The sequence below is a fragment of the Periplaneta americana genome, chromosome 6, assembly GCF_040183065.1.
Source record: "Periplaneta americana isolate PAMFEO1 chromosome 6, P.americana_PAMFEO1_priV1, whole genome shotgun sequence".
In the NCBI taxonomy this organism is placed as follows: Eukaryota; Metazoa; Arthropoda; class Insecta; order Blattodea; family Blattidae; genus Periplaneta; species Periplaneta americana.
The window spans coordinates 122,113,446-122,125,495 of NC_091122.1; the positions used below are offsets into that span (position 1 = coordinate 122,113,446).

The window sequence follows — 12,050 nt, forward strand, 5'->3', positions numbered from 1 at the left end:
TGAAATTTCGTATGAAGTTAGATTAGTTGTAATTGTGATAATTAATGATAACGGTAGAAATAATAACCAATTACTGTTGTTTTACTATTTTATTATTAGTAGTATCAGGACGAATAGTATTATTTTTGTTTCCTTTGAAGTTTCAAACTGTGCATAGTTATAGCACGAATGGCCGTACGGGCTCGTGCGAAGGATCTTACGTACATGAGTTTGTATATACTGTGTATCAATAAATGCACTTCATTCAATCATTCATTCAAATAAATAAAAAAAATTAGCACTCTAGAAGGACTGGTATATTATCGTGATAGTATAAGGGTATTTTCGTGATAGTCCTTAAATTCAAAATATTTAGGCATATTCAGTCTAATTATAAATTCCTCAGTCAGATTCATACCTACAACCAAACAATTAAAGTTCTTTCCATATTTTGAAAGACCTTGACATGTTCCATGAAACCACTGATCATAACTGACTGAATCCAACTTTCGCCATGCTTGCCGTTCTCGAGATTTTCAGAGGAAGATCGCAACAAATCATTAGGCTTTTCTTTAAGCACAGATCTTCTATGTTTGACTCCTGAAGATGATGCTGTTACGTTGTCTACCTCTTTAGCTCACTTGAGAGGCTGGAAATATCGTTCCCATTGACGCTGCAGTTTTAATTTGTTTAAGACTCAATCAATTGTCTCTTTCATATCATTTATAATTTTGTATTTATTTCCACATTTGATTAAACTGGTCAACAAAATTAAACATTTTTTGTTTGAGTGACTCTTGTAGCATGTTTCGTGCTGATTTTAAATCTGTTTTCAAAATTTTTCTATCACCCAGGGTTTTTGAGTAATTATATGAAACGTAATTAAAACTTTTCTAGTATTGATACCTGTTTTTCTCAACTGTATGCAAATGTTAGGTAAATTCATTATGGAACTTAGGACTATTCTTGCTGTCACAAATTCCATTGACACTTGATAACTGTGCTTTGGAAAGCGTCGTTAAATAAGAGATTTGAATAGTCTACACTTTTTGTATTCTGAAATTTTAAACTGAAATACAAGAGAATTATAATAACATTAATAATAACAATATGAACATTAAAACATTTTGTAATGATAGTAAATTTGCACGTTTCAGAATATTAAAACTAAAATGTACTTTGTACACAAATGAAGGGTTCAGAACCATAGTGGGACAAGCGCCATTTTCTAAAACCGTAGGAAACAAGGGTTAAAGTGAAGTTAATACCATAATTCAATGGAAACATATAACAAGTAATATAAAGTATACACGTTAAAACTAAATGATATGTCAATCTTCATTAAACTATGGTATTCACTTAACTTTAACCCTTGCTTTCTCCGTTGTTAATAAATGGCGGTTAGCCCACTATGGCTCTGAACCCTTCAAATGTTATGTTTTAGTAATAACTTCACTGTTCAAACAAAAGAGCGCGCCAGTCGTGAAATAATAGACATGCAGTTGTCTTTCCGGGAAGTATTCCATTGCTGAAATCTCCATAGCAAGCCATGGAACATTTAAGCATTTTATCAGAGTGCCTTCCCACATAAAAATTTGCCGCTATTCCCAGTGGCTTTCCCGTCCGCTGAAGTAAAACCCTAGACTGTAGAGCCGGAAAGTGAATTTTTACACCGGAAAACTCATCATGGTAAAGATTTTAAAACCCAGGGGTATTATGAACAAGTCATGAAGCTGTTCGATACACATTTAGGAGATTTTATAGCCCGAAAAATTCGCCACTTTTCCTTGTGCATATTAGTCATTTGCTAGTGAATAGTTACTGTTCAGTCTTTCAGTCTCTCTTCTCATCGAGGTGATAGAGGTTTTTCTTAAGCAGATCCTGCGATATTCGTGGTGAATTAAACGACTCTGTGATTGAATGTACAAACGAATTCACAATATATTCCTGCTATTATTGCTATTCCAACGGTACTTTTTCTTTTCTTTTTTACAATTATTTTCATAGCGCGACATCCCTTCAAGGGCCAAGGCTGACTAGACGATGCTGGTCTCATGTCCACATACCTCAGCAGAGTGAAAGATCATCCAACAAGTAAGAGGTTGACGTGTGGTCAGCATGACGATCCCTTCCCAACCGTTATAGCTGACATAAGAAACCGGATTCCGCTAATCACAATGCTGGATTGGGAACGGTTCCATACATTGGCCAAACAGGTGTTACTTTCCATTTATGTGTGAATATTAACTGAAATTCGATATTGTCATTTATGTAACTAAACGCAGCTTCATTCGTTCATTCATTCATTCATTCATTCATTCATCGAGTATTCTGCCTAAGGGCAGGTCTTTCACAGCAAATCCAGCATTCTCCAGTCTTTCCTATTTTCGGTCTTCCTCTTTGTCTCCGCATATGATCTATATATCTTAATATCGTCTATCATCTGATATCTTCTTCTGCCTCGAACTCTTCTTCCGTTCACCATTCTTTGCATCCTTCAGTAGGCAGTTTCTTCTAGCCAGTGACCCAACCAATTCCTTTTCCTCTTCCTATCAGTTTCAGCATAATTATTTCCTCACCCCTCTTTTCAATACAGCTTCATTTGTTATTGTCTGTTCATTTCACACGCTCCTTTCTTCTCCATATACACATTTGAAATGTTTCTAGTCGCTTCTCTTCACTTCGTCGCAATGTCCATGTTTCTGCCCCATAGACTGCCACACTCCACACAAAGCACTTCACTAGTCTCTTCTTTAGTTATTTTTCCAGATATCCACAGAAGGTGCTCCTTTTTTCTATTAAACGCTTCCTTTACCATTGCTATCCTCCTTTTGACTTCCTGGCAGCAGCTCATGTTACTGCTTATAGTACTTTCCAAGTATATGAAGCTGTCCACTTGCTCTACTGTTTCATTTAGAATTCGCAAGTTTACCTTCTTACCGAGCGGGCTAACGGCGTTGTAGAGGACTGGTCTTGCATTCGGGAGGTCAAGGGTTCGATCCCAGGGGCCGGCAATCTTAACTGAGGTTTTTCATGGTTTCCTCAGTTATTTCCAGGCAAATTCCGGGATTGTACCTCTTGAAAGTCGAAAAGTATTGGAAATAAATTTGAATAAGGAACAAAAACAAGTTTCCTTCCCAGGCAGGATTCGAACCACGAAAGTCTTAGTTACCAGTCCATTGTGCTGTGGAGTGAACAAGGCTCTGAAATCAGCCACAAGGGTCGGTCCGGGTTTTTTTTTTTTTGCCAATACTGTACTTTTCGAGAAAAATGCAATTAAAGTGTTCACTTGTTTTCTTAGCAACTGTAAAAAAGATTTAGGTATTTAAGAAGCACTGTGTAAAACTACGTCCTAGTTTAGTATGTAAAAAAGCCTACAGATAGCGCAAGATGTCAAAACATAGAAATGCAGTTTTTACACCGCAAATTCGTTATTTTGTTCTCCTGTAAAATTTCCTTTCACGACTTTAGGTCCCCTTTCGCGCAATGGGTCACATATTATAACATGTATCATGATAGAATTGACAAACATCCTATAAAACAGTAACGCACATCACAAAAAAAAGTGAATTGATTCTATCGAAATTCGAACACAGATCCCCGATGCTGAATGCCGCTCGGCAAACTGTACAGCAGGTTAAAATGCAGATGAATATGCTTCAGAGTAACACTCGTATGTGTGGTTTATTTGGTTAGAATATTTCGATACTCGGCGGAGTGTATTAATATGAATCGAACATTCAAAAGCTGTTCTGGATGTATCGTTGTGTGAACATATCTCTGAATGTAATTGCAATTCCTGTTTAAAAATTGCAACAAGTCAGTGAAAAGAGGGTTATTTACAACACATACATGACTTGATTTTTTTGGCACTGTTACTATTTTTCCATCCTCCATTTCAAAAGTTTCGCTTCTCTGCCAAAAGAGTTTCTGAAAATCTTTAGCATGAACGAATTTTCCACCTTCCTGCGATATATCCTCGTCTTCCTTTATTACATCCTGGTCGTCTATCTCTTTCTCCCTTCCTCTCGTCTTTTGAGTGCCGATTTGTGTTTAGAAAGCAAGAAGAAGTCGCAAGGGGGAAGGAGTTGCCTGTTAGCTTGATAATCCCGCTAAGAAGGAATCGCTTTGGGGTTGATTCCCCGTACCCCACATTCCTTCAATACTGAGTTACTTTGCTCTTTGGCAAGTCAATGCTGCAAGTAATTGCGAGACGTCTTTCGAATGACTGAAAAGATCTAGAAATCAACAGCTTCAGTTGCGTCTTTAACCAGACACTCTGGTTTTCACTGTCGTACAGACGGTTATTGATTTCGTATTCAATTCCGTCTCTAGGATTTAATTGAAACATAACAAAAGTAACAATTATACATTAGGACATCAGTTTTCACACTGAAGACACTAGTTCAAATCCTTCTAAGTTCAAATAACAACATTGTGATGATTGTATTTTCGCATAATGTTTCCGATTCACCTGTCGAAGTGGCCGTATTCATAGACATTCCTAGCGTGGGCTTCCGGTGGATGATCAGAGAACTAACGTTTTGCGTAGCCTATTCATAAACCAGTGTTAGCGATATGATATGATATGATATATGATATGTTGATATGAGATAATATAAGATATGATATATAATGTGATATGATATGATATGATATGATATATGATATGATATGATATATGATATGATATGATATGATATGATATGATATGATATGATATGATATGATATGATATGATATGATATGATATGATATGATATATGAGATTATGATATATGATATATGATATGATATGATATATGATATGATATGATATGATATATGATATGATATGATATGATATGATATGATATGATATGATATGATATGATATGATATGAATCTCGTACAAGTAACCAGTCGATAGCCGGGGCTAGTTTAGCACGCTCGTAGCGTGGGCTAGCGAAATGCCTGTGAATAGCACCCATGTCTTCATCACAGGGTTTAAGCCAGAGTCACATTTGTCGCATTTTGCTACTCGACTTCTAAAAATGCAACAAACTTTGAATGTATATTGTCAAAACTGCGACAACCGCATTGGACTTAAACGAAGATGGTGATGGAGAAAATGAAATCAGAGATGTGTTTGAACTAATATGAATTTAAATGAAATGCTAATGGCATGGGCAATGTTCAAAAAGGTATTGAGTAATAGATGTTCAGGAATTGATTTCAAAAAGTTAGTGCAGTTCATGTAAGTTAAGTGAACAATTTCTTCTAATTGATTTATATAATTCTATCGCATACTGTAAATTGTGAGCGAGGATTTAGTTGCATGAATATTGTAAAAACTGGAATTAGAAACCGCCTTTCAGTAAAAAGAGTCTGCTAACAATAAATTTTGAAGGGCCAACTAGTAAAGAATTTCAATGTTTAGAATGCCCATAAAATAACGTATTTTAATGTGACTTAAATTGAGCAGTAATTGATTCTAAACATACCTGAGTGTAATGATTTACTTACATAAGTAGCTATATCTAAGAGTATGATAAGATAGATTGAAGGTAATAAAACTCCAAGAAACAAATTGCATAACTTTTTGTTTCTGCATACTTTATTAATTTCATCTTTCTGCACAATTATTTTTAATATTGCACAAGCATTTCGCAATTTGCACAAATATAATTTTTCATTTATGCATTTTTCCGACAATTATTTATTTTATAGCTTAAACTCTGCTTCATCATAATTATGAATGAATAAAGTGCATAATAAATACAAACACGTGTACATAATAAAATTATCCTTCGTACTGCTTGTACGGTCATTCGTGCCATCATAATAGGCATGCCATTATTCGAACGACTAGGGAGTTGCCTTCTAACACTGAAGATCAAGGTTCAAATAGCGGTTGTTCTAAATGTGGAATTTATGGTAGGCAGAGAGTGTTCTTGGTGGTATGTTTTCGCGGTGTTTTCATGTTTTTCCTACCGAAATTCCATCATTGCTCCATCACACTTGTCCGTCCTAGAAAAGCAATAGAAAGCCATATGTGATTTCATCATTCTATATGTTATCATTATGGGAATAGAAATTGTTACAGTGATAGCCATCGTCCAGATCAATGAATATGGTAGACTTCCTTAAACTGCCCCAATGACATCAAGTAAAAGTAACTCTGAATTTTAGTTTGCACCAAGGAAATATCTGTAACTGAGAGTTAAGGTATAGGTCGATGGTTAATAGCAGCAGTAATAGATAATTCTCAGACGTATTTAAGTAACTCAGGATGTTAGTGAAATCAGGATAGTATCAGTTAAATGTGTCGTAGTTCCAGTGCAGTGAGAGAGTTGAGAGCGAAATGAGTGTAGTTCTTCTGAAAGGTACTTGTGAAAGTATGAACAAATCATATACTGTACGTATACTCGTGAGTTTAAGTTCGAACTTAGGGTTAAGATACGAATTTCATTTCTATTTTAAATGTTATTGTAAGTGATCATGCTTCATTTAATATAGAATGCTCCTTGTTAATATTATTATACTATTGTTATTATTTTATTAGTATTATTATTATTATTAATTGTCATTATTGAGTGTAATTAGTTCCTCCTGCCACCGGGTATTTACCCATTTGCAGTGTGAATAAATACTATGTATATACATAAAAGACACTGTGCTAGCTTCGGGAAGATTTACATTCGAATTCCTCAATTACTATTGAAACAAAATATGCAATGATAGAACATGCTTTTCGAAGGAGATATGAGGAGGGAACACATATGAAGAAGAGTAGAGACGAGGTATGGGAAAGGAAAGGGATAGAAGAGAAAAGAGTGAAGGAAAGGTAAAACAGAAAAGAAAGAGAAAGAGTAAAAAGATTATGGCGAGACAGAGGAGGGCAGAGGAAAGAGTTAAACGGTTAAGACAAAGGAAGGAATACAAGAGACAAATAGTGAGAAGATAGAAGAGTGTGAAGAGAGAGTAAAGGAAAGGAGATTAGAGAGGGGAAAAAGAAAGAGTGAAGAGGGAGTAGGGAAGATGTGATTAGAGAAAAAGAGAGGAGAGTGAAACTGAGTAGATAAGAGGGGCGAATAGAGAGTGAAACTAATGTAGAGAAAAGAGGAGAAGAGGAAGTGAACCTAATATAGAGAAAAGAGGAGAAGAGAGAGTGAAACTAAAGTTGAAAAAAGGGAGAGAAAGGGGAGAAGATAGAATGAAACTAAAGTTGAAAAAAAGGGAAAAGATGGAGTGAAGCTAATGTAGAGAAAATGGGAAAAGAGAGAGAGTGAAACTAATGTCGAGAAAAAGGAAGAAGGGGGAGTGAAACTAATGTAGAGAAAAGAGGAGAAGGGAATGAAACTAATGTAGAGAAAAAGGGAGTGAAACTAATGTAGAGAAAAGAGGGCAAGTGAGTGAAACTAATGTAGAGAAAAAGGGAGAAGAGGGAGTGAAACTAATGTAGAGAAAATAGGAAAAGAGAGAGTGAAACTAATGTCGATGAAAAGGAGAAAGGGGAATGAAACTAATGTAGAGAAAAGAGGAGAAGGGAATGAAACTAATGTAGAGAAAAAGGGAGTGAAACTAATGTAGAGAAAAGAGGAGAAGAGAGTGAAACTAATGTAGAGAAAAAGGGAGAAGAGGGAGTGAAACTAATGTCGAGAAAAAAGGGGAAGGGAGAGTGAAACTGATGTCGAGAAAAGGGAGAAGAAAGAGTAAAACTGTGAGTAGAGAAAAGGGAAAAGAGAGAGTAAAACTGTGAGTTGACAAACGGAGGAAAAGAGAAGAGAGTGAAACTATGAGTGGAGAAATGGGGGAAAAGAAAGAGAGTGAAGCTGTGAGTAGAGAAATGGGAGAAAAGAAAGAGTGAAACTGCGGGTAGAAAAGAGAGAGTGAAACTGAGGGTAGAAAAAAGAGAGTGGAACTGTGAGTAGAGAAGAGATATTGCAGAAGAGAGAAGAAGAGATAGTCGAATTGTGATTAGTGAAGAAGGGAGAAGAGACAGTCGAACTGTGAGTAGTGAAGAGAGAAGAGAGAATGGAAATTTGATGGGAGAAGAGGAGAGAGAGAGAGGAGAGTGAAACTGTGGGTACAGAAGAGGGGAGGAGATAGATTGAAATGCTATGTGTAGAAAAGAGAGAGTGTAATTGTGATTAGAGAAGAAGGGAAAAGAGAAAGTGAAACTGTTTGTTATTAAAGAGTAGAAAAGAGAGACTAGAACTATGACGAGAGAATAGGTGAAAAGAGGAGTGTAACTGTGGCGAGAGAAGAGAAGTGAAACTGTGACAAGAAAAGAGGGAGGAAAAGAGAGTGAAACTATGACGAGAGAAGAGAGTGGAACTATAACGGGAGAAGAAGGGAGAAAAGAGAGTGAAACTGTGTGTAGAAAAGAGGAGAAAAGAGAGACTGGAACTGTAACGAGAGAAGAGATGAGAAGAAAGAATGGAACTGTGACGAGAGAAGTCAGAATGAAATTATAGCGAGAAAATGGTGAAGAAAAGGTGAAAGATATGCAGAGTTAATTCGTGGTAGAACGAATGAGATATACCTTCACGGGAAAACTAGACCTATGTATAAGAACGAAGAAAGTCGAATTGTTAGTATTTAATCGTCTCATACTTCTTTTCACTAATGCCATGAAAACTGGGCTAAAAAACTAGAATCCTTTCCAAATAAGTGCATTGGTTGTTGAGAGTTTTAACAAAGTTGCTGAAATACGCAATCGATGAACCGAACTCGCAAGCATCTGCGAGTATTGGTTGCGTAGGAGGCGAGCATTTACATTGGAATTCCGTTCACACATGCCATGTTAATTCAGCTTACAGAAATTCTCCATTCATTGATTGGAATTTTGTTCAAGCTGTAATCCCTGGGGAACCGCATGCGTGTCTGCAAACGGAATCCTCAAAATTTGAGTCACTAACATCATTACGTGCCGATGGAGATGTGCACAACGGCCCAGGCACAGCTGTAACTTGCCTGAAAGCCATGGTCGTGAGTTCAAATTCCGCTTGGATTGTACTCACTTTAGCTGACGTCCTATTTCTGTAAACTTAATGTAGTGTCAACACCATAGACAGGAAGTTCGTACCAAAACAGTAGATTTCAGTTGAGTATAGCGAGGAGTATAGATGTCACCCGTGCCTCGCTCTGCTTTCGCTCACTACAGACGATACGCAGTTCACATAATCATCTCATAGTATAATTCTGTGGAACTGTGTACAGTCACGAATAGTTTGAAGAATATTGTTAGTTTATATTAATATTTTAGGTTCTGAACAAAGTGAGCTATTCTGTTATTATTGTATTATTATTTACATAATGTTAATATTATGCATGATTCCAAAAAAGTATACTCAAAATGTTAAAATGTATATATTTAAATGTAAGCATTCACAATTAACGAGAAGGTTGCCGGAGCCCGAAAACGGAAACGTGAGTTTGCCCAAGTTTCAACTTTGCTGTTCTCGTTTTCGATCACAGCCTACTAGATTCATTCTGTTGCCATGATAAAGCTATTTGATCGTCTTGCATTTTGTAGCAAGGAGGCCATGACAATTTCTACATGCATGGTTTCTAACTAACTCGAAAATTCAGTAGAATCACTTTCAGTATATGCTAACGTGAATATGTGACCAGATTATCACGTAAATTGAATTCTTAAATATTCTGTGTCATAAATTATGAAGTTGATTAACCTGTGTTTATGTTGGCTGGTTTGTTCTCATGAGAGAATGTCAATGATCAATACACATGTAACATTAGATTGCGTAATATCGACTTTACATCGTTATTGTCATACATATCGATATGCATAGCCGTTTCCGTTCTTGGTTTATTGTGAATAAAAAATCTTCACTTTCACGTCCTCCGTTTCCAATTCTCGTTCTAGTTCTCGTTCCCGGTTTATTGTGAACCAGTCTTAACTATGGGTATCCGTTCCGGAAAACAAAAAATATCAGAATTTCAAATATTTACAGTAACAAAAGACTTCGAGCCACTCTGCTTGGAACTAGTGTTTATTAATTTTTATCCATCCTTTTAATTTTGTTAGCAACGGGAACTCTTATCACAGCTGCGGGCAGTGGAAGATGTCTTGAATAACATTAAGAAGGAGACATCTGTGGCCATCTCATTTCCCGGACCAACTCCTTTCGATTTTTACCTTTGACAGAGCATTAAAAGCAAAGTAAAAACCTATAAGAAACATGCATATAAAATTGGAATAGCTGCAGGAAAATACACTTCATGAAATTCCATTCCTAACATGAAAGAAATCCCACTGGATAATAATGCTCTTTTTCTTTTTGCAGATGACAAAAACATGTGGATGTCAGTGTTCGATACTTCATCATCTTTGAGTCTGGTGAGTGATTTTAAATAAAATTACGTTCGTATTCTGTTAATCTTTTAATGTAGTAACTACAAGTGGAGTCCACCGCTGTGGTCTCGTGGTAGCGTCTTCGCTCTCGAACCCAGCGGGCCGAGGTTCGATTCCCCGCTTGGGACGAGTTGCCAGGGTAAGTTTTTTTCGGGTCTTTTTCCTCTCACTCCTATGGATGAATATCAGGTAACTTTATCAGGCGTATGCAACCCCACTCTTTCTCGCCACTTCCTTTCCTCCCTCATCATCCTCTCCTCATCATTCCAGTTGTCTTCCTTGGTTTTCAGATCGCACCCTCCGAAGCTGCTGACACTCTCGGCCGGCCTCCATGGATATGTAAAACGTGGTAGCTGGTGACCCAGCAGCGGAACCCACTCCCATCCCGACGGGAGAGGGACCGTTGAGGAGACGGGAAGGGTGGTGTATATCTCAGACCGTTTGAGGGGGGAATGGTATACGGACTTGGAGGGATGGCGGAACTGGTCGTCAGGATGTTTAGCGGTTACGTCGGTTCGACGTGGGTGCGGTTTGTGGGCTTGCAACTGATCCCAGTGGCACACAATATACCTCAGATCGCGGTGGACAAAGCTGTTCCTCTCCCGGCCTCACAGAGAGAGAAAAAAAACTATGAGTAGAAATGGTGATGTGACTCATAATACCATCAATCTGCTATTCACACAAGCCGTATCGGTAATATAGTACCTATCTTGTGAAATACAGAATGTCCGACAAGTCCTGCATTATAACTGATATAAAATTTGTAGTCTGCGGAGTTGGCTCGACGAGAATTTCCGTAATCGGTGGATAGGACGCAGAGAACCCAGAGAATAGCCTCCAAGGTCTCCAGACTTAAATTCTCTTTGCCTTATGGAGTTATCTAAAGGGAAAGGTGTACGAAGTGAAGATTCGTGATCTGCAACACCTACGAATACGGATCTAGGAAAAGTGTCGTGAAACTACCGCCGATATGTTACACTGCATTTTCAATATCATGATGTTTCGCCTTCAGATATGTTATGAACTTGGAGGCGCTCATATCGGGAATATATAATTTACCACACGAAGCGGGACTTGTCGGACACTCTGTATTGTATTTTACAATATAAAATGTCCGCTCATGATAGACGTAGAAAATTAACCGATAATGCCACAAATTGGCTTTTATTTTAATGCTTCAACGCAAGAGAATATAAATTATTCGTTATCATTATTATAGTCACATTATTAAAATTATTTATAATGAGAATTTCAATAATATTAACGCATATTTTCAACACTTGTTTTCGCATAATAAATACTGGGTATAGGTAACTAAAGCTGTGTTGTTGACATATTCACACATTTCAATTCATAATAATGTAGAGTACAGCATATTTAGCAATTTCGAGTTTGTGGTGAACCTTAACATTGCGTCTGTTTTAATGACAACAATAAAATCATAACTTTATTGAAATACGTATGACCGAAGCGTCAGCCTTTAATGAGCAGCTAAAGGTTTAATTAAATTACATTGTATGAAACCAATAGAGGACTGTAATGGTGAACTCATAACTTCAAATTGTTACCAGATGACTGTCATTCATATAAAGATAGTTTCTGTGATTGGCGGACGGGTTAGATACAGAAATAGTGTCATTCCAGTGTTCGCAGTTAAAGATTACTTCTAAATTGGGGCTAACAACCCTACGAACCTGCATTTCTGTGCCTG

The 12,050-nt window shown here is 37.1% G+C and overlaps 1 protein-coding gene and 1 long non-coding RNA gene across 2 annotated transcripts in view; one reads left to right on the forward strand and one right to left on the reverse strand.

Moving 5' to 3' along the window:
• Positions 1 to 12,050, reverse strand: part of wake (wide awake) — an 883,946-nt gene that overhangs the window by 735,155 nt on the left and 136,741 nt on the right. The gene's annotated exons all lie outside the window — the stretch shown is intronic.
• Positions 1 to 12,050, forward strand: part of LOC138701690 (uncharacterized) — a 333,034-nt gene that overhangs the window by 245,234 nt on the left and 75,750 nt on the right. Inside the window, exon 3 of the long non-coding RNA XR_011332668.1 lies at positions 10,272 to 10,324. This is a non-coding gene — a long non-coding RNA (uncharacterized lncRNA). The remainder of the gene's footprint in view (positions 1 to 10,271; positions 10,325 to 12,050) is intronic.